Here is a 26,889-nt window from a genome sequence, read left to right as displayed (position 1 = left end):
TTATCAACGCTTAGCCTGTGTTATGCAACAAAAGGGAAATGAAACAGGCAATCACGTTAAGGATTCTCTGTTCGCTGAGCCCTCTGTAAACCACTGCGGCACATAAATGCCACAGTTCAAAAGCCGGCTCAATCATCTGACCTTTAAGCCCACATTTCTGATCCTATTTGATTATTATGAATCTCCTATTCCCAAATCGGTCTCTCTATATAAAACTGTCTTGGAGATGCCGATAAATGGAGAATTTTTTTTTTTTAATGTGAAGTTGGAAAAGGTAAAGCAAACAAGACCATTTTAATCTTCTACTCACTTAACTAAACCCTTGAAAGGATTAAAAAATATTTAACTTGTCGATTTCCTTAAAATGTCCTTCTGCGGGGAAAACGGATGAGTTCGCAATGACTGTAAACATAACTGAAGGTTTTACAGGATTGACTCGGTGAATCGGTGAATGGCTCCCTTTGGCCGGGCTCCCACAGCCAAGATGTGCAGCTGTAAGGGACATCCTGTTGCTTGTTGGTATACATTAACAGCTTGGGAATTTAACAATGAGGAGTCAGATCTTATCACACTGCTCAGCGCTGGTAGGCTGCCTTCCATTCCGAGCTGGGGGGCGGGGGGCGGAGACCAAGAAAAGGACTTCTGGGAAGGTGTGTGTTGGGGCGGAGAGAGTCAAAATTACATCAGCAATGTGAATTTTCGATTGTTTGCCAGTCACACCCAAGGCCAGAGAAATGATCCCATTTTACAACCCTTAAAATCTTTTTAAAGATTCATTTATTGTAGAAAGAGGGAAGAGAGGGCATGCCTGAGAAAATTGGGGTGGTAGTGGTGAGGGGGACAGAGGGAAAGGGAGGGAGATAATTTCGAACAGACTCCCCGCTGAGCGCAGAGCCCGGATGCAGGGCTCTACTCCAGAACCCTGAGATCATGACCGGAGTGGAAACCAAGAGTGAGCCGCTCAACGGACCCAGCCACCCTGGCACCCCAAGCCTCAAAATCTTCTCACTGGCTTTAGCCAAAGGGGCTGCCTTGCAATCAATATTGTACACTATGCAAACTAAGCTGCAAGGCTTAGTTTTACCCAAGAGGAGGAAGATGTATGTGGTTTCCCAGGTCCTTCTCTCTTCTGTTTGCCCACACCCACCCCTCCTCCTCACCCTGATTAGGAAGCGATGTCTACGGGGTCAAGAGTCAGGTGTAAGCAGCCATGTCCCTGACTCCCTCATGATCTGGACAGAAGGCCCCTTGCTGGTCTCAGCGACGTGTGCACGATGCATGTCGCTGGCCAGGGCCCAACGGGGCTGCTGGGGGTCGGCCAGCTGTTTAGAATTCATAAAAATGGACTTGAAGTCCATTCATGAAACCACTGCTGGTCAGATGGGAGTAACCTCCAGAAGAACCGAAGAGACCCTCGAACACCAGTTGGTTTACATCAGAATCACTTGGGGAAGGTCCCAAAAGGGTCTGACCCTGGAGTTTCCACTTTCTCCACCTCCCGAGGGGATACTAACGCACTGCAGTCAGGACTGGGTCCCTGGCCCAGGCTGAAGGGACACAGGAATTTCTGCTCCTGCCCATTATACCTGTACTCTATCTTCTTAAGACTGTTTCATACTCGCCTGGAGAGCTCTGTTGAGTTTTTGCAATGAAGAGTTAAAATGATAAAACAGAACCCCCTGTTTCAGAGCTATAAGGGATGTTAGAGAAAATGTTGTGAGAGGAGTCTGGGGCTCTGAAAGGTTAGGGGAGGTGAGCGCTAGACTGTATTTCATCTCCCTGCGCCCTGTGTCCCCAACTGGAAAGCAGAGATGGATGGATGGAAGAAATCATCAGTTAGTGACTGCCTACTGGGTTACAGACCCTTTGGGTGAAGGGGCTACCGTGATCATGACCCTTAAAGGGGGAGAAGCCATCACATATTCTTACAGTTCAATACAGGAAGTGCCAGGAGATGCTCCAGCTACCTTAGGAGCCTGGCCCCTAACGCAGCCTGGGAGGGGCTCCAGGCCCAGGACAACACCACAGGGGAATCTCCGATGACAAAGAATTGTGTCCCTTGAGGAAAGGATGGGGCAAAGGCAGCCTGCCCTCTCTTTAGAATTCTTGTGACCTGGGGGCACCTGGGTGGCTCAGTGGGTAGGGCCTTTGCCTTTAGCCCAGCTGGTGGTCTCAGGGTCCTGAGATCAAGCCCCACATCGGGCTCTTTGCTCAGCTGGGAACCTGCTCCCCCACCCCCTCTCTGCCTGTCTCTCTGCCTGCTTGTGATCTCTGTCTCTCAAATCAATCAATAAATAAAATCTTTTAAAAAAAAAAAAGAATTCTTGTGACCCGAAGATACTGCAGGTGAAAGTATTTTGTCATCAGCAAATCCCAACACAGACGAGAGCTGAGGCTGGGACTCCATCAAGGCCGCCCACAGCTGCTGCAATCACAGAACCCAGCCCTGAGCCCGAGTGACGCGGCTCATGGATTTCAATCCCTTCCCCCATATGCCGATACCCCGGCATTTCCACAAGCCCCTGTGAACTTCGGACACACTAAAAGACATCCCATAGAGGGCAGACTTCTCCCGTGTCTACTTTCCAGGCAATTCTCTGCCTCCACTATGCATTGGAAACCCCCAGATGTACCCCACCTGGGCGACTCCCAGCGCTCAATTCCCCCCACTTCCCCCCACCTCCCACCACCACCACGTGGGGGACTCAGGGCATCAATACAGCTGATGCTCCCCAGGTGACTCCAATGTGCAACTGAGTTGAAGACCTTCATTTATTACAACCCCAAGAAGACTGAACACCCCCACACAGACAACTCCCCAGTCACTGCTGGTTCAAACACTGGACGCAGGCTCCAGGTAACAGGGACCCCTTTGTTTCAGTCTGGACTATGAGGGGGTTCTTTCAGGAAAACAGATTTACCCTCCGAATGATGACTGGCCCAGATTAATACTAGTTTGTCTTTTTTTAAAGATGCACAGGCTGATAGGGAGCAGGGCGATTGCCCAGAAGTAGCAGAGAACAGAGTGTCCAAGCCACAGACGTGCTGTGGAGAAGCCGTGAAAACAGACAAGGGGCAGATTACAGGGGAACGCACCTGGGGGAACGCAGGACCGGTATTACTTACGGGCCTGGTACCTAACAAAGTGCCAACCTGCTTGCTGTGGTCCTTTGACAACAGGTAACAGGACAGAACATCGGGGCTCAGAAACAACTATGTTTATATGTGCACTTCCTTAATGACAATGGAAGGCCCAGGTAATAGGAACTTCAAATTTATCAAGTTACAGCTGGAAGATGCTGCCTAAAATGAAGCCATCAGATGTCTCCTTGTTCCACAGAAAAGTCCAGAAGAAAATTTTCAGAGACAATATGGAAGCCATGTCTTCCACCCTTTATCAAAGGGCCCATAAGGATGGAGCTGCTGTCCTTTCAACAACAAGCGGGTCCTGCCCAGCCCCCGTACCCTGCAGACCGGCAGCCCGGGCATCGCCCAGAGCTCGGGAGAGTTGCACAATTCCACCTTCCAACCAATCCTGAATCTACATTTTCACAAGATTCCCTAAGAGATCGTATACGCATTCATGTTTGAGAAGACTGTGGTCTACACTGTCGAAGTAGCCACTTTTCTGGGTGGCTGTGGGCGTCTCAGAGGCCAGAGCTGCTTTAGGCTCCCTTTATTTTAAAGTATTTTCCCCACCCAATTGGAACCCCCAGTCATTCTTCAAGAATGTCCTCCAGTTTAAACGCCCTCTTAGGAAGCTTCCTGAACACCCCTGACCTGAGTAACTCCCTTCTCTGTGCCCCCTCACCCCTACAGGCTGGTCTCCCTTCACTCACTCACCCGGCCTCCCAGGCAGGAGCTACTCCCACTAACATCCCACAGATAGTGATCAAACACCAAGCCGCAGCCATTCCGTCTGCCACTGATCTGCAGGGAGCAGGACAGATGTAGCCCCGTCTCTGGAAGCTTCCAGACTCAGGGAGCCGCACACCAAAGAACCCACAAGCAAATGAAGGGACGAGAAGAAGCAAGGGGGACCTACTTTTACGAGGGGTGATCAGAGAATGCTCCGATGAAATGAACTTGAGCCCCAAAAGCAAAAGATAAGAGCCCTTGTGGGGAAGAGCTTTTCAGGTGAGAAGGCAACAAATGTGCAGGTCCTGAGACAGGAAAGGGCCATCGTGCTCCAGAGGCTGAAGCAGGACAAGAGTGAAACTGGCAGGGGGTCGCAGGCTGGACCTGCTAAGCCACAGGAAGGAGGTAATTGTTATCAGTGCCATGAGAGCTACAAAAAATTTCAGAGCTGGGCACAGATGTGCTCTGGGACCCGAGCGGCGCTCTGGACTGGGAATGGAGACATCAGCAAGGGGACTCCTGGCGGGGAGGGGAGCTCAGGAGGAGGGTGGTGGTGGCTTGAACAAGGGGGAAGCAGTGGACACAATCAGTAGACTCAAGGTCTCGTGGAGGTAGAAGCAGCAGACCTAACAGGTGGACTGGAAACGGAGGTCGCAGGGTGCCTGGGGGGCTCCATCCGTTAAATGTCTACCTTTGGCTCAGGTCATGATCCCAAGGTCCTGGGATTGAGTCCCTCATCAGGCTCCTTGCTCAGCGAGGAGTCTGCTTCTCCCTCTCCCTCTGCCTTACCTACCCCCCTCATGCTTGCTCTATCTCAAATAAATAAATAAAATCTTTAAAAAAAAGGAAATGGAGGCCGGGTTGGTGCAATGTGGAGGAGGAAGAGGCCATGGTTCAAGTCCAAGTGCCTGGCTTTAGCACCAGCTGGAGAGGAGTCATTCTAAACCAGCTGGGGGTTGTGGGGGGGGGGCGGCGGTCAGCACCGTTCTGGAGACCCAGAGAGCGGAGAGGACAGGCTGGCAGGGAGAAAACCACAGGAACTGGTGTGTTAACAGCACTGAAAGCCACTGAAACTGAGCAGATTCCCTCAGGGAAGCAGAATCACGCGGGGAGGGAGTCCTGGGAACCGGCATTCTCAGAGGACTCCAGGCCAAGGTGTAGGGTTAAGATTTCCCCAGCCTGGCACTGTACATTTCGGGTGGGATGTCTTATTGTGGAAGTGGTCCTGGGCATCATGGGATGTTTAGCAGCCTCCTGAGGCGTTTGTAAATGTTAGCAGCACGCCCTCAATTGCGACAACCTAAAACATCCCCTTAGGGGATGCCCAAATTGCCCCGGTTGACTAGGTTAGGGATGTCTGCCATCTCTAATAAAGCTGGCGCCAGATTTTGGTCTTGAAAGTCCACAGCCCACCCAGGGGAAGAGTTCCACAAACTCCTTCACCCTTCTCATGTTCTGGCTTTGTGGACAAGCACCTAGAATTCACTGAGTAAAACCAGAGCTACTCCTAAGCTTGACCTTGCTCTCTCTAGAAAGAAACAATTGTAGTGGTACTAACCCAAACAGGGTCCGCAGATCTTGAAAACCTTTTGGCTTTATTGTCTTTTGATAATAAACACAGAACCCCAAACAGTGAGTGAATCTTGGTGGGAGCTGTTTTTCCCTTGTATGCAAGTATTTTATAGCTCAGAGTGATGGAATGGGCTATAAGCTTCCAAGTATCACCGGTAAAAAGACCTCCTATCCAAACCAAGATATCACAAGAGTCCACTTCCCCAGGTAGGAGCGAACTAAAAATAATCCCCGGTATTTTGTGGCATTTGCAAAGGACGGCAATATGCATCAGAAGTTAGTGCTAAAAAAATCTTAAAATACCAATTTTTGTTTGTGACTATTTTAAGAAGTCATAAGGTTCAAGAATGTGGTTATTCTCTTCTGGCACCTTACTAAAGGAATGAAGCCATAAAGTTTACTTGATCAGGCCACAGGTGGTTCTTCTGACCCCAGGGTCATGGCCACAACAACCAACTTAAACACCTGCTCTCAGAGAACATCTTCGAATAACAGCAGCTAATTCCAGTGACTCTCAGTGTGGAGAAGTGCGTGTGTCTGACTCTGCCACGGTCCTTATCCTTGCAGAACTGCTGCTTCCGGTAAGCACCATGTTGGAGGACGGATTACATCAGTGATCGCTAAACAGGCTCTTCTCAGGCAGGTGACAGCCTGGTGCAGAGACAGACCGACCAGCGATTACACAACAGTTCAGGATGGCACTGCCCAAGCCCCCATCTGTCCAGCTTCTCACTTGCTCAAGGTGATGGAGGTCACTAAGAAATCTTAGCATACCCTTCCCTGCCACAGCCAGACGTGACTTCAGAATCCTACTCACCAAACATTTCCAGGGCAGTGGTCCTCAACCTGGAGCAGGTGTCCGAATCATGTGAAAGTTCCGTTCAGACACAGATGGCGGGGTTCTGCTTCCCAAGCTTCTAATTCAGGAAGTCTGCGGCTGCTGCTTGAGGACCATTTTTTGAAAAGCAGAGTTTAGGTAACTACCCCTACATCAAGAGGAGTGCGCACAGGAAATAAAAGCTAGCTACCATCTCTGAGATGGTGAGATCTGGGTCAGGAATGTACAGCGAGTGACCAGAACAGAGGAGGCGCCCCTCACTTTGACCCGAGAGGTTGGAGAATCAGGAAGTCTTCAAGGAGGAAGGAGCTCCTGATCGGCAGGTATGTGGGGGGTATGGGAGTCACGGACAAAGAACAAGGCATAGGCAGAGACCCTCAGACAGAGGAGTGTGCTCTGTCCTATTAGAATTCCAGCTAAGAGGGAAATGACATTTCTTATCAGGTAACATTAGCAGAAGCAACTGCACCATTAACTTCAGGAATGAAAACATTCCTTTCTTACTGAAAGCATTTTAATGATCAAATATATCATTGTCAGCCTTTTTCTTTTTGCATTAAATGCTTTCCTCCTTAGACAATAGCTTGGGCTTTTTAAGAGTCTGTCATAGCAGCAGCGGGCTGGCTCAGTCCACAGAGGGTACGACTTTCGATCTCAGGGTTGGGAGTTCGAGCCCCACACGGGGTGTGGAGATGACGTAAAAAAACAAAATCTTGGGGCGCCTGGGTGGCTCAGTGGGTTAAGCCGCTGCCTTCAGCTCAGGTCATGATCTCGGGGTCCTGGGATCGAGTCCCGCATCAGGCTCTCTGCTCAGCAGGGAGCCTCCTTCCCCCCCCCCCCGGCTCTCTCTATCTCTCTCTACCAGCCTCTCCATCAACTTGTGATTTCTCTCTGTCAAATAAATAAATAAAATCTTTAAAAAAAAAAAATCTTAAAAAGAGTCTATCACAACGTCGGATTATCAAGTACTAATCACTCCGCCATTTTAATTTCGCCACTAAGGATATGGGCAAATGTAGGCTGCTCAGTTGGTCTAAAGATGGGACCTGGGGTACCTGGGTGGCTCGGTTGAGTGTCTGCCTTTGGATCAGGTCATGATCTCAGGTTCCTGGGACTGAGCCCCGTGTTGGGCTCCCTGCGCAATGGAGAGCCTGCTTCTCCCTCTCCCTCCTACTCCCCCTGCTTGTGCATGCTCTCTCTCTCTCTCACTGTCAAATAAATAAATAAAAATCTTTAAAGAAAATAAATAAAGATGGGACCTGCACCGGTCCAGGAAATAAGCAAAGAAATAAAACAGAAATCTCAGGGTCACCTGCTAAGTGGAGACCAATGTGGGCAGAGGTTGGAGAGGAAAGGATCCAGGTAAATTTAACGTAAATAGGGAGAAAGAGCTGGGAATTTTGGGGGGTAGCCTCTAATCTAAGAGCCTTCATTTCAGTAATATATGTGGCCATCTAAAGGTTCATGAAAACTAGGAACCCCCAAAAATGTTATAGGGAGTTTTATAAAAAGAAAAAAAAAATCAACAGTCAAAGGAGAGATACTATTATCTTTGTTTAGTACAAGGGGTTAAACAACCAGATCTAGGAGATAACATCGACTGAACCCTTTGGGACAGAAAAAAAAGATCCCTAACCACTTAGAGCTTAATCAGACAAATTCTAAAGTACAGAACTAGCCACCAGGATGTTAGGATAAAAGTATTGTTTGGGGGGGTGCCTGGGTGGCTCAGTCAGTTGAACTTGGGTCATGATCCCAGGGTCCGGATCTGATCTAACCTAGCATCCAGTTCCATGCTCCAGGCACAGCCCTCTTGTATGCCCCCCTGGACCCCCGCTTGCTCTCTCTCGAAGAAATAAATACAATCTTTAAAAAATACATTGTTTTGAAAGATTTGAACTATTTTTTTTAAGGTTTTATTTATTTTTTGACAGAGAGAGAGAACACAAGCAGGGGGAGTGGCAGAGGGAGAAGCAGGCTCCCCACTGAGCAGGGAGCCGGATGTGGGGCTTGATCCCAGGACCCCAGGGTCAGGACCTGAGCTGACCACCTATATAACAACTCAGTAACAACTGAACCACCCAGCTGCCCCTTTGAAGTATCCTAACATAAAAATTTGGAGACAATGAACTTTGTGATATTAACAAATCCTAAGGGTCCTCTAGACTGAAAATCACTGTGCCATTCCTAAGACAATGCAGCAAACAAAATGTTACTTTATAATCAAATGCACCTTGGTTCTTCCAATAGTCACCAACACGCATGCTCCCTTAGTCCTCTAACAAGTACAATCAAAGCCATATTATGCTTACTGATTTCCTCAGGACACATGCAAAGGAACCTATAAATAAAATAGAACTTCATCTGATAAAAAGCAAGCATAAAATCCCACTAGAACACGGAGGCTGGGTAGCGTGGGATGCACTCTAGATTCCCTTTTGTTATTCTGGCTGGGTCTTTGCTGGGAACTTCCTCTTCAAAACTGAAGTCGTGCCTTACAAACTGCACAGCTTTACTGATTTTTAACTTTTAAAAAAGATGCTCTAAATTCTGGTCAAACTTGAGTGACTAGAATGTTAGAACTCTTTTTCTGTAGATTAAAAATTTCTCAAAATGCAGAAAAAAACCCATTTAAAACAAAAAGGCCTCATTTAAAATTTGATAAACCTTCTGAAGGGCTCTATGGTATTTGTTGGGTAAACATAAAAAATACTTCATCAAAGTGAATATGGGATAAAACAAGACAGAACCTACTGCAAAGGCGGGTTTCTTTTTTCTTACCTTGTATGAAAACCATTACTTCCTTGTACCTGAAATAGGTTTTTGTACGATTCTCCCACTACATATTAAATATGTGGAGGGCAAGCACTAATTCTAACACAGCTACAGCTCTCTAGGTCAGCATGAAAAGTGAAAGTAATGGCCTTCACAGCTGTCCTCAAGGAATAGGGTCCATTATAATCACTCACTCAACACATTGTTGAGTTCCTACTGTGTGCCAGGAGCTGTGGTTAGCACTGGCTGCATATAACAACAGTATATTCCAAAAGGAACAGGAAGAACTCCCCGAAATATAGAATATCCACATCTGGGTCTATAGGTATCGGAGGTATCCACTGGGACTGGTACACTTTAAGTATCAGGATTTCAAAAATCCCAACAAGCATCATTGTTATTACAGCAATGCCTCATCTAAGAAACTAAGCTTTCAGTTGCAGCATAGTGGCCCCTCAGGCTCGTCAGATACTACGGACTCCACCAGAGGAAGGACAACATACAGGGAGGCAGCTCCTGACTGCCAAAGTGGTATATGCTTCATTGTCTTAACTTACAGCTTGAAATTATGCCCACCATGTAACTTTTAAAAGTGGGAATCTTATGGCATAGGAGATTGTGCAGAGAAGGACATCAGGAAGATACGCTATCACATGTAGGGCATGACAGGAAGCATAGGAAATGGGAACTTTGAAAATTTATTGACACCACTGAATTCAAAGTGGCGAAGAGGGTAATAGCCCAGCTCCAGCCAGAGACCATCCACCCAGACCTTGCTCTCCCTAGTGTTGCTCTTCTGGTCCATGGGGTACCATCCAGCCAAATAACTGCCAAGTGAGAGGACTTCAAAGCAATGAAGTGGCCTAAAAATATACAGTATGTTATTACTAGCCAAGGTCAAAGCGCTGGTCAGTGACTTGGCCAGATCGGACATCTCCTGACCCCAAGGCCTTTCCCCAACACCAGGCTGCTGTTTATTACAAATAATGAATATTCATCAAAGACCAGGTAAGTAACACAACACAGCCATTTTGAGAGAACAAGTAAATCAACCCTCCTCCCACTCAATCCCCCAATTTTCAAAAACACAAGTTCTCCTCAAATAGCAAACATCTTTGTGTTCCAAAAGTTCAATTCTGGATAGTGTTTCTAAATAAAATGCAGGACGTGCAGTTAAATCTGAATTTCAGATACGAAATTTTTTTTTTTGTATTAGTATGTCCCAAATACTACATGGGATATACTTATGTTTAAAAATTTATTTATTTATTTATTTGGTTCGCTGTTTATCTGAGATTCAAATGTAACTGTGTGCCCTGTATTTTGCATTGGCTAACCAATTTCTGGGTCCTTTGTAATGCTTTTCTAACACAGCTGTGAGGTTCTGGAAAGAACCCTCACCTTGGTAGCTGAGAAAACACAGTTCAACTTCCAGGGTTTTTTTTGTTTTTGTTTTTGTTTTTTAACTTCCAGTTTTTGAGGCCTCTGGCAGGTTATAGCTCCTTCACTTGCAAAAAGAGGCCAGTAAATACATACACCACACAATTTAAATGCCTGACTATCTGAGAAATCCAGTGACTTTATCAAGTCCCCATTCAAAACAAACTGGCTCTTTCCTGCATTTGATAAACATTTTGGTGTGTGCACAGTTGTTCTGTGTATTAGACAATATTGCATCAGCCCTCCATCTCCTCTTTTTTTTTTTTTAAAGATTTTTTTTTTTTATTTTATTTATTTGACAGAGATCACAAGTAGGCAGAGAGGCAGAGAGAGAGAGGAGGAAGCAGGCTCCGTGCTGAGCAGAGAGCCCGATGCGGGACTCGATCCCAGGACTCTGAGATCATGACCTGAGCCAAAGGCAGCGGCTTAACCCACTGAGCCACCAGGCGCCCCTTCCATCTCCTCTTTACCCATAAAGCAGGGCCAGTGCCTTTGTACAAGTGTTTTTTTTTTTTTGCTCAAATGTAAATGCTTTATTACTTAAAAAAAAAAAAAACAACAAACAAAAAAAACAAACAGGCTGAATGTATGATTTCACAAAAATTTATCAAAATTTTTTTTTTTTTTTTTTTAGATTTTATTTTATTTATTTGAGAGAGAGAGACAGTGAGAGAGAGCATGAGCGAGGAGAAGGTCAGAGGGAGAAGCAGACTCCCCATAGAGCTGGGAGCCTGATGCGGGACTCGATCCCTGGACTCCAGGATCACGCCCTGAGCCGGAGGCAGTCGTTTAACCAACTGCGCCACCCAGGCGTCCCAAAATTTATCAAAATTAAAGCCCGACCCTGAGGATTAGGATGCACCGGTTTCATAGGCTCTCCAACGTCCCTGTGGAACTCCAGAAACTCACCTCCATATCTCCGGTTCCCAGAGTTACGTGTCTCCAGCCAAGCTTTCTGAACCTATCTAAGCTTGACCTCTGGCCTCTCCTGGGTGTCCCAGCCACTAGAACTGAACATGACGGAAGCTAAACTCTTCCTCTTCCTGCCTGCTCCTCTGCCTCTGAGGTCATAATCTTTAGTTGCTTACATTAGAAATCTGAGCCTCACCCAGACACTTCCTTCTAGGAGGTCCTCAAATCTGATCCACACCAAGACCAAGACCCCACCTCTCAAATACAGCTCCTACCCTCCATGTCTCTCCTCTCCACTCCGGTCACCCTGGTCCTCACCGAGCCTCCATCATCTCCCTCACGGACATCCAACTGTTTTCCTGCCCCCCAAACGCATTCCACACCTCACAGTCTGAGTTACCCACTGCAATCAGAAATCAAATCATGTCACTCTGCTGCTTAAAAATACTTGAAGGCCCTCCCATGAGCTTGGACCCTGCCTACCTCATTTCACACTTCTTGGCCTCACCATGACCTCCCCCAGCTCTTCTGGCCTTCTCACAGCTCCTAGAACACAAACTGAGCACTCACCACAGGGTCTTTGCACATGCCCTTCCCATCAACTGAACCAGGGGACGTCTTAACTGGTGCTTCTCATCCTTCAGGTCTCAACCCAAGTATAAGCTCCTCCAAGAGACACTCCTAGGCTATTTTTTTAATCGTGGTTAAATCATGGAACAAAAATTTACTGTTTTAACTATTTTTAAGAGTACAGTTCAGTGATACTAAGTACATTCACCTTGCACTGTTGTGCCACTATGACCATCACCCAGCTCCAGAATTTTTTCATCATCCCAAACTGAAATGCTTATTAAACAGTAATTCCCCATTCCCCCTCCCCCTGACCCTAGGAAGCACTGTTCTACTTTCCATTTCTGTGAACTTGACTATTCTAGGTACCCCTAGGTACCCAGCAATTCCATTTGTACCATACTGGTCCTTTTGAGTTTGGCTTATTTAACCAAGGACAAGGTCTTTAAGTTTCACTCATGGTACAGTATGTGTCAGAGTTTCATTCCTTTTGAAAGACTGAGTAACATTCCACTGTATGGATATACCATATTTGTTTATCCACTCATCCATCAACAGCCCATCCAGGTTCCTCTGGGGCCATTTTTAAGTAGGATCTCATTATTCTTTTAAGAGTGTCTTATTTTATGGGGCGCCTGGGTGGCTCAGTGGGTTAAGCCTCTGCCTCAGGTTATGATCTCAGGGTCCTGGGATCAAGCCCCGCATGGGGCTCTCCGCTCAGCAGGGAGCCTGCTTCCCCCCATCTCTGCCTGCCTCTCTGCCTACTTGTGATCTCTGTCAAATAAATAAGTAAAATCTTAAAAAAAAAAAAAAGAGTGTCTTCTTTTCCTTCAAGTGCTTATCACAGAGGGCAATTCTAAGATCGGTTTGTTTCCTATTTCCTTTGTTCAACATTTCATTTAATATGTCGTCCTGCCACCCCACCCCTAACGACCCTGTAAGCTCCATGAAGAGGAGGACATGTGTGTTTTGTTCATCCTTCTATTAGCGAGCATTTCCCGGCATAGGCTCTGGAGTGTAGAGAGGGATGCGATAAGTAATTGTTAAATCATTCAATGAAAGAAAATCATGAGGACACCAGAAAGCCATGGTCCTTAGATGCAACCACAGATTCCATGCATTTGTCAACTGTGACAGAGAACAAATTAACGCACATGCATGCGTGTGTGTGTGTGTGTGTGTGCGCGCGCGCGCGCACTCACACATGCATATACACATACACATTTAGCTCTCTGGGCACAAACAATTCCCTTTGTAACATGTCAGTTGATCTGTTCATGACTAACATTTCCATTTCCTGTGTCTTTTTTCAAGAATGCATCACGTGCAAAAGTAACTGGTATATTCAGCAAGGAAAAGGAATTAAGTACAGATAAATGTTACAATGCGGATATCTCTGCTCAGGGGAGCCCAGGGCAGGGTGCGGGGCGGGGTTGGGGGGGGACTCAGTCACTTAAACATCCAACTCTTGGTTTGGGCTCAGGTCACAACCTCAGGGACATGAGAGGGAACCCCGAGTCAGGCTCCATGCTTAGCGCAGTCAGCTTCTCCCTGTCGCTCTGCTCCTACCCCCACCCTCCCTCGCTCTCTTGCACTCTCGAATAAATAAATTAAAAGTCTTTAACAAAAGAAAACATTCTGCTAAGAGGAGTCACACACAGAAGAACAGATGTTGTAGGATTCTGTTTATGCAAAATGTCCAGATAGGCAAATACACAGAGTCCAGAGTGGGGAACGCAGACTGGACCTCGCCAGGAGCCTAGCGGAGGAAGGAGCAGGAGCCACCGCTAACCGGCCCAGGACCTCTTTTTTGGAGAGATGAAAAGGTTCCACAACAGACTGTGGTGATGGCTGCACAACTCAGTGAATATCCTAAAAACCACCAGACCGAACACGTTAAAAGGATGAATTATAGGTACTTGGATTTTATCTCCACAAAGCTGCTTAAGAAAAAGACCATGTGGGGGGGGGGGGTGCTGGGTGGCTCAGTTGGTTAAGCCTCTGACTCTGGGTTTCTGCTCAAGTCATGACCTGGAGGGGCGGTGGAGATCGAGCCCCGCCTTGGGCTCCACACTGCGCGGGGAGTCTGCTTGAGAGTTTCTCTGTCCACGCCCCCCAACCCTGCTTGCTCTCAACCCTCCAAAAAAAAGAAGACAACATGTGTCTGGAGAGGAAGGAGGCCTGCCTGCATCTGCAGGGTGGGAAGAGCTTGTCTTCCCGAGGAGGAGACGCACAGCAAGGAGCCAGCACCATCAGCAGCAGCCCAGGAGAGGCCCCCGCCTCCCTCCGGCAGCACAGGGCCCCCAGCCCCACAAACCCTGTGGATTACAGACCATCTGCCTTCCAGAAAAGGCCTCTGCTTTGTGCAAACCATTGCCTTTTTCTAACACCAGCCTCCCCTCCCCTCCCCAAAGCAAGAAGCCGGACTATGAAGATAAACAAAGGTAAAGCTCTCTGGACCAAGATTTTACATAAATATGCATATTTCTGAAGAGCCTCTTTATACCACAGCCCACTGAGTTTACAGCATTCTGAAACTCAGATTTCCGTCTGCAACCCAGGTTCTGCCAAGAAAGTTATCTTTGGCTCCTCTCTAACGCCCCACGGCCAATCCATCCGGAAATCCTGTTGGCTCTGCCCTTCTGTAGATCCACAACTCTCTCCTGCACAGAGACTCACCCAGGTCCCAGCCTCCACCACGGCTCACCTGGGTCAGCTTCCCGCCTGGTCTCCCTGCCTAGGACCACACCCCCACCCCAATCCCAACCAGAATGACCCTTTTAAAACTCAACCAGACCACAGATCACGCTACTCCACTGGGCAACATCCCGCACCAACCGCCCCCCAGTCCTGCGCAACGTCAAAACATCCAAGCCAAGTCCTTATACCCCCAGGAAGCCCTGCATGGTGGGGCTCCCCCTCCCGCTGCTCCTGGCTTCCCCTCCTATTCCCCTCCTCACTCACGGGCTTGAGGAATAGCCAACCACCTGCTCATGGGCCTCATCAGACCAATCAGGAACCGAGCACCTGCACATTAGGGCCTCTGCCCAGAGAAACTGGTCCCCTCTGCCTTTAGGAACACTCTGTTCCCAGATCTTCAAGGTTCCCCCGTTCCCTGCGGAGTCTTTGCTCAAATGTCACCTTCTCCACGTGACAATGGCGTCCTGATCTCTCCATCCCCTCCTCCAGGCCCCTCTACGCTGTCCAGCTTGCTGTTCATCCTGCCCCTCCCCAGTACTTACCATCAGACACGCCACATCATACCCGCTGACTACCTTTAGTATCTACTGTTTCTCTCCGCTCTCTAGAGGGTGAGCCCACCAAGAGATTCTCTTCATGGACCGGATTCACCAACAGATGCCAAGTGCCTGGCACACAGCATGTGCCTTTTAACATCTCCTGGGCAGCCGGCAGGATGGATAAATGAGGCCTCTGTTTCAGACCGGTAGGCTAAGAAAGAGGGTCCACTCGGCGGAACAGCAGAGGAGACAGAAAGTTCCTTAGGAGAAACCGAGAGTGTCCTTCTTTGGCCATGGAACTCAGGAAGGGAGGCCAAGAGTCGAACAGGAGACAGGGCCCGAGCAAACTTCCTTCAGCTTCAAAAAGACTGTTGGTCAAGTGATCTCAAAGAACAGATCAGATGCCTTCTATTCAGCTCACACGGCCTGAGGTTCTCATAAGGGGGGAAGCCCAAGACGAAGATTAAAAAAAAAAAAAAAAAAAACTTCTGACAACAATCTTAATCAAGTTGAGCTGGACAAAAAATCAAGTATCAAACCTCCGAGACATCAGCCATGTTAGCCCCAACATCCTTTTTTGTGGCTGTGACCAGCAGAGGATAGAAGATGGAAAATACCCAAGGATGGTAGAATTGGGGGTTAGAGTATTTTTTTTTTTCACTTTAAAAAAATAATCTTGTTTTTAAAACGTGCAAATTCTTCTTTTGGCTAATTTTTCACATTCTGACCATAAAGTGAGAGTTTGTTGTTCTCTAGAAAATACAGACTGAATGCCTGGGGGCTCAGTGGGTTAAGCCTCTGCCTTCAGCTCAGGTCATGATTTCAGGGTCCTGGGATTGGGAGTTCTCTGCTTGGCAGGGACCCTGCTTCCTCCTCACTCTTTCTCTCTCTGCCTGCCTCTCTGCCTACTTGTGATCTCTGTCAAATGAATAAATAAAATCTTTTTAAAAAAGAAGAAAAAAGAAAATACAGATTAAGAGACCTTTAATCTAATAGACTGACATCTAATTATTTTAAAAGGCCTTCTGGTTTATCTCCTGCTATTATTACACGATGCAACATGGGCTAATTCTGCCATTCCACAGTCTATAACTGACCTTTGGCCTTAAAGCTTTGTTTGAAAACCATGGATTTGATCCCAAGGTAGAACTCTATCTACTAAGTATTCCATTTTCAAACATTTAAATGTCAGTTTCTCTCACATGCTAACCCTCCTTCCACCAAAAGAAAGCAATGTGTTTTCACCCAACTCAGTTTTGGAGGAAAGTTAAGGATTTTATTTTTTTTTTCCCCTCTACTAGAATGTCCTCCCTGGAAGACAGCTGTGGTCTGTAGAAGTTTCCAGATTGTGGAGCCAGGGCTCCTGAGCCTCCACACCTGTGTGGGCAAGCACAGTATCAGCCACACCATGGGTCGGCTTCCTAGGAGCAGCTGCAGGTGAGAAAGAGGCGTGTCATGCCCTCCACAGCCCTCCACAGCTCTCCACGAAACCAGCCTCGCTGTGGTTCCACGCGTTCTCCTCTCTCTCCAAGCTGTTCTGGAAGAAATCGTCCCTGCCCTTCTTAGCCACTTTCTTTGAAAGGTAAGTGTCACAAAACCAAAGATGACCTCAAAAACATCTACGAACAAGGGGCACCTGGGTGGCTCAGTGGGTTTAGCCTCTGCCTTCAGCTCAGGTCCTGATCCCGGGGTCCTGGGATCGAGTCCCGCATCGGGCTCTCTGCTCAGCAGGGAGCCTGCTTCCCCCTCTCTCTGCCTGCCTCTCTGCCTACTTGTGATGTCTCTGTCAAAAAAAAATCTTTTTAAAAAAATGGAATAGAGATTACTGGGAGCTGTGGGGAGGGGGAGAGGGGGAGCTACTGTTTAACGGTTACCATGTATGAGAATGGGATAATGAAAAAATTCTGGAAATGGACAGTGGTGACTGCTGCTTGATAATCATGAAGGTGCTCACTGCCACTGAATTCACATTTAAAACCGGCAAATCTTGGGGCACTTGGGTGGCTCAGTTGTTCAGTGTCTGCTTTCCGCTCAGGTCATGATTCCAGGATTCTGGGATCAAGCCCCACGTCGGGCTCCCTCTTGGGGTGGGGAGAGCCTGCTTCTCCCTATTCCATTTCCCTGCTTGTGCTCTCTGCTTCCCCCTGCTTGTGCTCCCTCGCTCACTGTGTCTCTGTCAAATAAATAAAATCTTTAACAAATTTTTAAAAAGCCAAATTTTATCAAAACTTTACCACAGTTAGACAAAATTCCCATGAAATAAACTTCTCTACTACGGTGAGATCATGAGTACAGATTTTCACAGAATTCCCACAATCTCTTCCATCTGATGAACCCTACACACTTGCTTTTGCTTGCTTAATAAGCCTCCAGAATTTCTGATGTAACGTTTGCCAGTGCCGGGCTTAGAGGCCCACAAGTTGATTCCCTGATACTGTGGTAAGGCCAACAGTTTCCAGCACGAAACATACAAAATCTGACCCATCTTCTCATGTAAGTGAGTACTGAAACCCTCCAAGACAAAAGGTCATTAGTTTCCTTATAGAGAACATTAAACGTTTCTTCTGGATCCATGGGTCATCTATACGTATCTCAGAGAATGGTCCCTGTAGGTCACTGCACTCCAAGAAGACACAGAGAATCTGTGTACAAGTCACTTTGTGCTTTATAAAATAATGCATCCATTCCACCGGAGCTCCCCCAACAGCAAGAGCAGACGATGGGAGACCATATGAGGACCATACTGGGTGTCTGACCAGATCCAAGGAGCATATTCCCCCCCAACCTGAGGAAAGGTTAGAAAACAGATTTCAAACACCATGTGCTCTAAGCCAAACAAGCCTCAACTCTGGTGAACAAAAGCCACTCGGCAGAGAGACAAAACCATAAAGGACAGCCCTGTCAACCAGCAAAGCCACCAGCCAAAGGTCAGGACACACATGTACTCAATGCCGAATCACAGGATTCTCAGTGCCAAGAAGGGGAGGTGGCCACTGACACTGAAAGGCTGCCCCAGGAAAAGGGTGACCTCAGCACCCACCACCCGCCCCCATCAGGAGTCCACGCCTTTCCCCAGACTGAGAGCCAGCTTCCTGGCCCAGCTCTCTCCCTTCTTCAGTGCAAATTCACTAGCCTGGAGATGGCTAATGACCACAGAGCCTCTGAGCCAGAATCGGGCTGGGCTCACCATCTCCCCTTGCTAAGAGGGACAACATCCAGAGACCAGAGGGAAAGAGAACACCCGGGCTCTTTTCTTGCCAAAAAAGAGGAAACAAACAAACCCATAACTCAGACCCTCTGCTATGCTCACAGGCTTCAGCAAAGCAGGGAGGTAATCCCTAGGACAGGGAGCCTAGAGAAGAGATCCTCAAGGCATTTTTTTAAATGAATGAATGAATTGGACCGTCCCAAGGGTCTCTAATTAGCACGGCTTACTAGGCGCCACAAATGAGAGACACAGAGGGCGCAGATCCTTTGGGGAAGACTCAAGTTCCAGAAACTGCTGGGTTCTGAACACGGAAGAATATATATATATTTTTTAATGCAAGTACAGAGGCCGAGGGAAAAAGATAGCAGGTGGGGGGTAAAGGAGACCCAGAAGTGCTCCATATGGCCCAAGCGACTCCACCACCCAGAACCTCATGGCTGTGACGGAGTGGGCGTGTCCGTAGGCCACCAAGGCCAGTTGAATTTCATGCTGTCCCCAAACGTCTATGCTCCAGAAGTCAAATCCTCGATATGAAGGTTCAGAATCTCACCCCTACCTAAGAGACTCTTTCTTGCCAGGGCTTGGTGCAAACAGTCCCCTATGTTTTTTAAATAAATACCAACATGCAAAGGGATTCCTGTCTCCTACATAGTCTAGGAGAGAGGCAATTGCTGGGTGAGCAATGAATATTTACTCAGCAATCCAATGACAACATAACAGTAAAACAATTTTTGGAGAGAGAGAGAGGAGAGAGAAAGAGAAAGCAAGGGTGGGGAGGTGGGGGGTGGGGAAGGGAGAGGGAAAGAATCTTAAGCAGACTCCATGTTGAGTGTGGAGCCCTCCTCAGGGCTCCATCTCAGGACCCTGAGATCAGGACCTGAGCAAGAACCAAGAGCCGGACGCTTAACCGACTGTGCCACCCAGGCGCCCCAACCCAATACCAGTATTAATGACTACGTCTTACTGAGCTCTGTGCCAAGCTAAATTTCGCTGCATTCATGCTGCTATTTGGAACTCATCACAAACCTTGTGAGGTGCTGCCGCTGTTGTTGTTATTATTATTACTGTTATTATTATTCCACGTTACAGATTAAAAAACTGAAGCCAGACGGATTAAGTAACTTGGCCTAGGTTATGCGGCTAATAAAGCTGTGAGATCCGGATTCCAAGTTAGGTCAAAGGACTGCGAAGCCCGAAAGTCACCAGCCTCTGGGCTCCAGGGGCCCTGGGACCAGTATGGAACATACTTCCTGTTGTGCGTATTTGGGAAACAATGTATTTAAAAGCACAATACATTTAGAAGTATTCGGGAGAATACTAATGTATTCTTTAGAATCAGATGATAATTTCTCCGTTTTCAAAAAATAAGAACAAGAAACAAGACTGTATTATACAGGAGTGCCTGAGTGGCTCATTGGGTTAAGCCTCTGCCTTCGGCTCAGGTCATGATCTCAGGGTCCTGGGATAGAGCCCCGCATCATGCTCTCTGCTCAGCAGGGAGCCTCCTTCCCCCTCTCTCTCTGCCTGCCTCTCTGTCTACTTGTGATCTTTCTCTCTGTCAAATGAATAAAATCTTTTAAAAAAAAAAAAAAAGACTGTATTATACATACACACTTTCTAGATTCTTCCTCCACTGTGCTAGTCTTCCGTTAACACCAGATCTGACAAGATCTTAGATTGGGCATTCTCTTCAGTTGGGCACAGGGACGGGCATTCGGGAATAACCTGGTTAACAAAAAGAAGGATAAGCGATCTTCTTTTTGTGTTATTAAAACACCCCGGCAGCAAATTAATTTTTATTTACCTTAAGTAACAAAACATCTACAGGTGTTGTGAATACAAATAAGCTAATTGAGAGATGCTAACAAACACCTGAAAACTCACATGCACACACCCCCCCAAAGAAACTTCCCACGAGAGGGATCTAGAAGCAAATACAAAAGCAACCTAAAATTATGCACTTAAGTGACTTTAAAAACACCTTTCTTTAGACATACGTGACATGGACGGATCCCACAAAACTTGTTCTAGTAACTAAAAAGCAAGTACCTCTGCATTCATAAGAGAAAACATAAATAATAGATTCAAATCTAGCTAGAGTTATAAGGATCACCTGGATTTCATGAATGTTGTTTATGAAAAGGAATTCAAACCAGCAAGGCAATAAAATACTAAAAATACACCGAACAGGCACCTGGGTGGCTCAGTTGGTTAAGCATCTGCCTTGGGCTCAGGTCATGATCCCAGGGTCCTGGGATTGAGACCTGCATTGGGCTCCCTGCTTAGTGGGAAGTCTGCAGAGTCTCTTCCTCTGCCTTTCCCACCTGCTTGTGCTGTCAGATAAATAAATAAAATCTTTTTAAAAAATACATCAAACATCTGGGCATTATACTCTTTTTAAAATAGCAGTTTAATGAAAAAAGAATATAAGAACACCTACTATGTTTAAGGGACATTCACCTGTTCTCTCACTAATTCTCTCAACAACCACCAAAGGAAGTTGATAATAACTTTTTGGGGGGTAAATTGAGGTTCAGAAAATTTAGGAATTTATCCAAGTTTAGACAATTTAAAAAGTAAATGCAGGGCTCCTGGGTGGCTCAGTCTGAAAGCATCTGCTTTCAGCTCAGGTCACGATCCCAAGGTCCTGGGACTGAGTCCCGCATCAAGCTCTCTGCTCCGTGGGGAGACTGCTTCTTCCTCTCCTTCTCCCTCTGCCTCCCTGTCTTTCTCCATCTCTCATAAAGAAAGAAAATCAGTAAAAATAAATAAATAAACAAAAATAAAAAGTAAATATAATAAAAAATTCTAAGAAATACAACTTAAAATAAGTAAAAGAACTGAATGAAATCCTGCGGGAATCTAAATCCACAGGTTTTCCACTACTCCTTGCTTTAGGAAGATGAAGGAAGGAAGGAAGGAAGGAAGGAAGGAAGGTAAGTTAGACAGGGAAACACCTCACAGCAGGAGGTGATCCATCCATGAATGCTAAGATCCCCAAGACTGAAATCCAGGCCAAACATGGAGCCTTAAGTCTGCAGACTTTTTTATTAAGCCATTTGCTTTACCAAATCAATTTTAAAGACTGTATTTATTCATTTGAGAGAAAGAGCACAAGCGGTGGGGAAGGGGAACAGAAGGAGAAGTGACAAGCAGGCTCCATGCTGAGCATTATTTTTAAGTCTCAGTTTAGGGGCACCTGCGTGGATTGTAGGTTAAGCATCTGCCCTCTGCTCAGGCTGTGATCTCAGGGTCCTAGGATGGAGCCCCACAGGGCTCCCTGCTCAGTGGGGAGCCTGCTTCTCCCACTCCCTCTGCCTGTTGCTCCCCCTGCTTGTACTCTCTATCGCTCTCAAATAAAATCTTCCAAAAAAAAAAAAAAACTTTTTTAAAAAATAAAGTCTCAATTTAAAAAAAATTTTTTAAGATTTTATTTATTTATCTGACAGAGAGATTACAAGCAGGCAGAGAGGCAGGCAGAGAGAGAGAGAGGGAAGCAGGCTCCCTGCTGAGCAGAAAGCCTAATGTGGGCTCCATCCCAGGACCCCGAGATCACAACCTGAGCGGAGGCAGAGGATTAACCCATTGAGCCACCCAGGGGCCCCTTAAAAACAAAATTAAAGAGAAAAAAATCGCCTAGGTCCATCACTACCAAGAACCAGTGCACCCTGGCATGCATTTTCCTTAAAAGCCAGGAGGAAAGCTTGAAAACAGCCAGAGCTGCTCTCACAGAGATGGCCATGTAGTTTCACCGGGATCAAGCCGCAAGAGCCTTATTTGGCCCTCCCTAACAGGAATCACCAAAGCACAGTCACCAGCAAGCGACCAAAGAAGAAAGTGGTTAAGGTTTCTTACCTAAAATTACAACAAGGAAGCCTCCAGCACATAATGAAAGTCATTAAGAAAATTCTGAGAGTAATTGCAGGCGGACTTCTCCCCCAGAAAGGAACCAGCTAATAAGCATTCATTATCTTTGGCACGGTGAAAGTGCCAGAAAGCCTTCCCCAACAGGCCCACATTAACGAATGGCATTTTAGGTCTAACACCAAAGTGCTCTGGAGACCGTGAAAATTCACATTTTGTGCTTTCTCTTTTTTATACACTCTAGCATTCACCATCCCTGGAGATTTTATCACACATTTTCAGTTTTTGTTCCTAAAAGCAGTCAACCTTCGCCCATAGCGTACTGCGCGCCTGGCGATGTCCAGGCTCGTCGCCCGTGCTGTCTCCTGCAATGCTCAAGGAGTCGAGGCAGAAATCTGAAGGCAACGCAACCAGGAAGATGGGAGAGAATCTTTTCTCACGCCAACGGGGCGGGCAGTTTCCGGGAAAGGAGCCCGGCGGCGGCGGGCGCTGAACGAGGACTGGGACTCGGCCGGGGGGCACCGCGGGCAGGCGGGAGGGGTCAGGTGGGATTGGGCGGCACTCGCGAGGCGGAAATGCCGCCCAGGAGCCCCAGACCCGCGCGTGTCAACTCCCCTCCCGCGTTCCGCATCCCCTCCGCCCTCTCGTCCTCCCCCTACATCTGTGGCCAATCCGCCTCCCCAGCCGCGTTCCGGGACCCTACGCGCACAACCCCCCGGAGAAGCGGGGCGGACAACTGAAGGCTCTTCTCTCCCTGGGGGGTGTGTGGGGAAGCGGAGGGTTGAAACACTCGCCATTCCCTGCCACCTCCGCGGCGACAAGCTGCCGCCCCGCACGCACAGCCGCGAAGTGACAGCGCCGGGCATCACACTGGGGAGGGAAGGAGATGGCCTGTGGCGGTGCCACCGGAGTTGGCTGAGACGACCCTACTATCACCGGGAAAAGTGTCCCTCTTCCCCATCACCTCCCGACCTGCGTTAAAGCTCACGAAAGATGCCAGGAGCGTACCTGGCCCTGCAGCAGGCGCCCTCCATCCCTCCCCGCAGGTGCGCCTGGTACATGAGGTCCTAAGGTCTTTTTCAGACACGTTGGCATCGGCTCCCAAAGGGGGCCCCAACAGAACTTGGCCACGGGAGACTTCCAGAGGCGCGGCAGACACGGCAGGAAACCAGCGGCTCTCCCCTCAAGGGAGAGCCTTGAGGCTCTGCAAAGCCTGCCTGGCTCGCCCCTTAAAGCTTAACCCCAGACATGTGCGTGGCAAACCCAAACAACCCAAACGCCACCTGCGAGTTCCCTCTCCTCCCGGCAGGTGAAACCTCCTGGACGTCTCCTGGGAGCTGCCCGTCCGGCCAGCTGTGCCTCTCCATCCCCGAGGCCGCCAAGTTTCCTACAGCCCCCACCTGAATCCCACCCCTGTGGGCTCCGGAGCCGGAGGGCGCGGACAGCTGGGGCCACCGCATCCCGGATCCCGGGAGTCCGCCAGCTCCGGGGCGGCCAGAGGACCTGTGGGACACCGCGGGATCCCCCGGGTGGGGAACTTTGGGGGCTCCGCGCCGCTCCCCTCCTTACCTGGCGCTCTCTGGCCCCGGCTGGGACATCCGCCGGGGGCGCGCCCCTCCGCGCGCTCGCTGCGCACCTGGCCGCCGCAGCCACCGCCACCGCCACCGCCTGGCTCCAGCCCCGGCGGCCGCGCTAGCGCTTCATGGCGCACGGGGGCTGGCTCTGGGCCCCGAGAAGCGTGTCCAGTTGGCGGCGGCTCCTCTGGCTCTAGCCTCTCCCCAGTGGCTCCCCCGCCTTCTCCCGCCCCGCGTCCGTGCGCCCGTCCTCAGCGGCCGCCCTTTTCCCTCCGCACCCCCGGACCGGCCAAACTGGTTTCTCCGCTCTGGGGTGGTGTCTCCAGTCTCTCTCCGCCAGCCGCGGCGGGGCTGGGGCTGGGGGCGGGCCCGGCCGTCCGCCCTCCCTTTGTCCCTCCCGGGGGCGGAGAGGGGCTGGACGGGGAGCCCCTGGGGCGGGTACACCAGGCCCAGATCCTGCCTGGCGCCCTCCGTGCGCGCTGGCGGCAGGTGGGCACCCCGGCCGTCCCCGGAGCGCGTCGCCGGCCTCGCCCGACCCGCGACCTGGCAGCTGCTGTCGCTGTCGGCTTCTCCGGCGCCCCCGCCTCCCTGGGGGCCGCGCTCGCCACCCCGCCCCACCAGCCTCGCGTCATTTTCCCGCCGCCCTCCGCCAGCCTGGCCGCCACCCGGGGTCGGTGACCGCGCCAGCCCGGAAAGCTGGCCGGGCCGCGGCCTGCCTGGGACCTGACCTCCCTCGGTAAGGGGAGCCGTACACTCTCGACGCCAAGTCACGTTCCAGGACCGGTCACCCAGCGCGCGTCGCGGTTCACCGCGCGGAGGGTGGGGAAAGGGACCACACCGAAAGACCTGGAGAAACTTATTCTGGGGTGGCAGCAAGCAGGCCTTCTGCGGGGACCGACCTCCTGCGCCCTTAGGGGGTTGGGGTCTAAGCAGCCGAAATGGCACGCCGTAGCTGGAAATTTGGGACTCCGGGCTGGTGTCTGGGTTTGTGAATCTTGCCTCCTCAACAGTGTGTGTACCGCACACTGGAAACTCGGTTCAGCAGAAGTTTACTGCTCATCCACAATGGAAGAGTCTCTAAAGGGAATGGAGGAAAGTCAAAGATGAATTGAAGAGTTTGCTTCGGGGCGCCTGGGTGGCTCAGTCGTTAAGCCTCTGCCGTGGGTTCAGGTCAAGATCCCAGAGTCTTGGGATCGAGTCCCGCATCAGGAATCCTGCTTCTCCCTCTGCCCCTCGCCCCGATTGTGTACCCTTTCTCACTGTGTCTCTGTCAAATAAATAAAATCGTCAAAAAAAAAAAAAAAGTTTGCCTAAGGTGTAGTAAGGAAAATAGAATTTGCAGATAAATATCTAGTTACCTGCAGATCAGGGTTTCAGGTCCTGGGCCTGAGAGTTCGGACGCCCACCTGGGGGCTTAAGGAAGCCTTTTCTGAGGAGGCCACGCTGCATTTGGGGCTGGGAGAGCCTACACTTTCAGGGATCAGAGTTGGGTGGAGAGGATATTCAAAGAATAGCCCCACTATTCTTCCTCCACATATGTGAAAGATTCCACTGGTATCGTTAAACCCTAAACTGCCCTGAGTTTCTTTTCCATTAGACACTCTTGATTTTTTTATTTTTAAGTAATCTCTATGCCCAACGTGAGGCTTGAATTTACGACCCCAAGATCAAGAGTCACATGCCCCTCTCTGTTCAGCAGCGAGCCTGCTTCCTCCTCTCTCTCTGCCTGTCTCTCTGCCTACTTGAGATCTCTGTCAAATAAATAAATAAAATCTTAAAAAAAAAAAAGTCACATGCCCCACCCACTAAGCCAACCAGGCATCCTGTCACACTTGACTTCTGAGCAAGTGGGCTGGTCAGTCACTTAATCTCTATGGGCCTCAGTTTCCTCATCTGTAGAATGAGACTGGAATGGATGACCTCAAATGGTTCCTTCCATTTTCTGAACCCAACAGCAGAGCAAAGGTACAGAAGCTGGAAAACATAGGGACCAGTGAACAGCAATGGGGAAAACCAGTTGGCTGACATGCAACAGCTGTCCATAGGGCTGGAGGGGCAGGTTAAGGAGTTTGGGCTTCCTTTTGACAGCACTTCCAAACCATTGAAAATGTATGATCACAACTATTGCACGATCTGTGTTGTGTTCTAAGGAAAATAACTAGACTAGTTTGAAAAGTAAGACTGAAGATGAGGGTACCATTTAAGAAGCTAGTAAAGCAACATAATGTGGGCCCGAAGGACTCGCCACTGGAAGGAGGAGGAACTTTCAGGGACAGCATCAGGAGTAATGGCAGGGCGCAGAGTGGCCAGAATCTACAACTGACTGGCAGACAGAAACACGAAGATGAGCCAAGTTCGCCAAGCTAGGTGCTGGCGTTAGTAGGAACAGCAGAGTCAGAAGGAAGACAGGCCACTGAGGAGGGCTCTGCCCCACCAGGAGAAAGGCCGGTACACCTAAGAGTCAAGAGAGAATTCTAGACTAAAGGAAGGATCCCTTCTTTCTTGCAGATCTACCAGCAAGTGATCAACCTGTCCAAGAAAGCATTGCACAGAAGACAGACTACACTAAGATCCGTCCAGTCCACGCCTAAACTCACATCGCGTCAGTAACATTGCTGTGGCTATTGTTTCTCTTACAGATCACATGGAGTGGAGGGTGAGGAGAGTGGGGAAAAAGGGACACAATGGGTATTGTTTTAAAGATTCATTCACTGGGGTGCCTAGGTGGCTTCGTTGGTTGAGCAACTGCCTTCGGCTCAGGTCATGATCCTGAAGTCACAGGACTGAGTCCCATGTCGGGCTCCCTTATTCTCGTGCTCTCTTATTCTCTCTCTCAAATAAATAAACATAATCTTTAAAAAAAAAAAAAAGATTCATTCATTTAACAATAGAACTTAGTAGGCGTTGACTGTTCTAGTTGTTTGGATATATCGGTGAACCAACCCGGCAAATTGTATCTTAAAAAGAGACAATGCTTTGAAAAAATAGAACAGGCCTGGCTGGGAGGGGCCACTGAGGCAGACTTTTAGGGTGCTATAA

The 26,889-nt window shown here is 48.7% G+C and overlaps 1 protein-coding gene across 1 annotated transcript in view; it reads right to left on the bottom strand.

Moving 5' to 3' along the window:
* Positions 1 to 23,935, bottom strand: part of ATP8B1 (ATPase phospholipid transporting 8B1) — a 124,694-nt gene extending 100,759 nt beyond the window's left edge. The window contains exon 1 of the mRNA XM_044242898.1: positions 23,846 to 23,935. The gene's annotated coding sequence lies outside the window, so the exon portion shown is untranslated. The remainder of the gene's footprint in view (positions 1 to 23,845) is intronic.
* Between the last annotated feature and the right edge of the window lie 2,954 nt (positions 23,936 to 26,889).

This window comes from Neovison vison, chromosome 3 (assembly GCF_020171115.1).
Source record: "Neovison vison isolate M4711 chromosome 3, ASM_NN_V1, whole genome shotgun sequence".
NCBI classification, from domain to species: domain Eukaryota; kingdom Metazoa; phylum Chordata; class Mammalia; order Carnivora; family Mustelidae; genus Neogale; species Neogale vison.
Note: the sequence above shows the minus strand (reverse complement) of the source record. Positions and strands in the feature narration are given on the sequence as shown.